The sequence below is a fragment of the Cebus imitator genome, unplaced genomic scaffold (assembly GCF_001604975.1).
Source record: "Cebus imitator isolate Cc_AM_T3 unplaced genomic scaffold, Cebus_imitator-1.0 Scaffold30, whole genome shotgun sequence".
Classification (NCBI taxonomy): Eukaryota; Metazoa; Chordata; class Mammalia; order Primates; family Cebidae; genus Cebus; species Cebus imitator.
In genome coordinates, this window is record NW_016107345.1 from 961,036 (window position 1) to 964,038 (window position 3,003).

A 3,003-nucleotide genomic window follows, 5' to 3' on the forward strand; every position below is an offset into this window, starting at 1 on the left:
GAGACAAAAACTGAGCGGTTGTGGCTGCATTGCCGACCTCCAGCAGCAGTCCGGCTTCTCCACCTAGAACCCGGGAGTAGGAGGAGACTCAGAATCCAATCTCTTCTCCCTCCCGGCTCCTGTTTTCGGCTTTGTCAGAAACCTTATCATCAAACACAATGGCCAGCAATCTTACCAACAAGACAGATCCTCGCTCCATGAACTCCCGTGTGTTCATGGGGAATCTCAACACTCTGGTGATCAAGAAATCTGATGTGGAGGCAATCTTTTCGAAGTATGGCAAAATCGTGGGCTGCTCTGTTCATCAGGGCTTTGCCTTCATTCAGTATGTTAGTGAGAGAAATGTCCCAGGTGCTGTAGTGGGAGAGGATGGCAGGAAGATTGCAGCCAGGTTTTAGATATTAACCTGGCTGCAGAGCCAAAAGTGAACCGAGGAAAAGCAGGTATGAAACGATCTGCAGCAGAGACGTACGGGTCAGTAACAGAATACCCTTCACCGCCCCCTCTACTCAGTTCTTCCTTTGACTTGGACGATGGCTTTCAGTGGGATTATTATGATAGGATGTGTAGTTACCCAGCACGTGTACCTCGTCCTCCCCTCCTCCTGCTGCTCGGGCCTAGTGCCTTTGAAACATCAGCAAGTATCAGGAAACACCTCGTGAAGGGGCAAAAGTGTCTTCAGTTCTAAGAGTGGACAGCGGGGATCTTCTGAGTCTGGAAAGTTGAAAGGAGTTGACCTTCAGGTCATTAAGAAGGAATTGACCCAGATAAAACAAAAAGTGGATTATCTCCTGGAAAACCTGGAAAAAATGGGAAAGGAACAGAGCAAATAAGCAGTAGAGACGAAGAATGATAAATCAGAAGAGCAGAGCAGCAGCTCCGTGAAGAAAGATGAGGCTAATGTGAAGATGGAGTCTGACAGGGTGCAGATGACTCTGCTGAGGAGGGGGACCTACTGGATGATGATGATAATGAAGATCGGGGGGATGACCAGCTAGACTTGATCAAGGATAATGAAAAGGAGGCTGAGGAAGAAGAGGATGACAGAGACAGCGCCAATGGTGAGGATGACGCTTAAGCACATAGTGGGGTTTAGAAAACTTATCCCATTATTTCTTTACCTAGGTGCTTGTCTAAGATCAAATTTTTCACCAGATCCTCTCCCCTAGTATCTTCAGCACATGCTCACTGCTCTCCCCATCCTTGTCCTCCTCATGTTCATTAATTCATATTTCCCTGCGCCGTCCCATTTTCACTTCCTTTGACGCTCATAGTTTTGTTAAGTCTTACCCTGTAATTTTTGCTTTTTGATACCTCTTTATGACTTAACAATAAAAAGCATGTTTGGTTTTTATTAACTGTCTCTAAAATAATCTCTTGTTATGCAGGGAGTACGGTTCTATTCATTCATACAGAAGCTCAGCAGTTGCTTTCCTAACTGCAAAGGCAATCTCGTTTAGTTGATTAGCTCCTGAAGGCAGCTTTGGGTTAAAAGTATGTGTGTTACACCCCAACATTAGTGTGCTGTGTGGGGCAGTTCAACACAAATGTAACAATATATTTTTGTGAATGAGAGTTGGCATGTCAAATGCATCCTCTGCAAAAATAATGTTATAGTCTTAAGATGTTTTTTCTAAAGTTGATACTGTGGTTATTCTTGTGAACAGCTTGATGTTTGGGACCTTTTTTCCTCCAAATAAGCAAGTCTTTATTAAACCAGGAATTTGAAGGGAAAAAAAAGGAAATGGAGAAGTCTAACCCCTACTCCAGACTTACTGAATCTCTTTTCTTGATATTCTTGGTATGCTATTTACATGCTATATCTAAGGATTATTATATGTTGTCTCTCAAGAGTTTTTCCTCTATAAAATATACTCATTTAGTTTTATGAAGTGGATATGACATTCACTGACTTCTTAAAAACTAGACTTAATTATTATTCTAGGAGATATTTGTTTACATTTTTCTGAGTGAGTGACTTTCTTGTCTTTGCTTTGCATGCCACCAACCAACCAACCAACTTTCCTTGTCAGTTGCATTATTCTTGCATTATTTTTATTATGCATTCTGATCAGGCCTTTTACACTTGAAAATTAGTAAAAAAAACTATAGTTCTGTCACTTATCAGTGGTTTTTGTTTTACTCTAATGCTTATTGAAGTTTCTCCTATTAACTACAGGCTGGGGTTCCTGTCTTCAACAAAGAAGCACAGGCTCAGAGCCTTATGGAAAAAGGTACTTCAAATACTGACCCTTCAAAGCACTGATTCTTAGATAGAGGTATCTGAGTTGGAAATACTTTAGCAACTTTCAGATCATATCAGTGTATTGAGTGAGGATTTCCAGAACCCTTTTTAGTTGAACAGATGGCCTCATGAGATTACTATCTATGTATGCCTTTGTGTTATCTACAGATATTGATAGCTTCTTCTTATTTTGGATTTTTATACTTTTTAAAATTGTTTTTGATTGTCTAAATACAATGGCTAAACCTTCCAAAAAAGTAGTTAATAATACTGATGATAGTGGACATGTTTTCTTTTGTCTTATTCTTCTTTTTGAGACAGAGTCTCGCTCTTTCACCCAGGCTGGAGTGCATTGGTGTGATCTCGGCTCACTGCAAACTCCACCTCCTGAGTTCAAGCGATTCTGCCTCAGCCTCCCAAGTAGCTGGGATTACAGGTGCCTGTCACCACACCTAGCTAATTTTTGTATTTTTAGTAGAGACAAGGTGGTCTCGAACTCCTGACCTCAGATGATCCACCCGCCTCAGCCTCCGTAAGTGCTGAGATTACAGGTGTGAGCCACTGCGCCCGTCCTCTTTTATTCTTGATTTTAGTGGAAATACTTTTAATAGTGTTTTTATGATAAGACTGATTTGTTACTTTTTAGTGTAATGTATCTTGTTAAGAAGTCAGCTATCCATATCTATTTTACTGAGCATTTATTTTTAACTTAGTATCAATAATAGATGTTCAGCATTATATGATTTTCTCCTTTAACA

The 3,003-nt window shown here is 40.5% G+C and overlaps 1 pseudogene; it reads left to right on the forward strand.

Moving 5' to 3' along the window:
- LOC108300767 lies at nucleotides 1-1,210 on the forward strand (annotated as a pseudogene).
- Nucleotides 1,211-3,003: the final 1,793 nt, after the last annotated feature.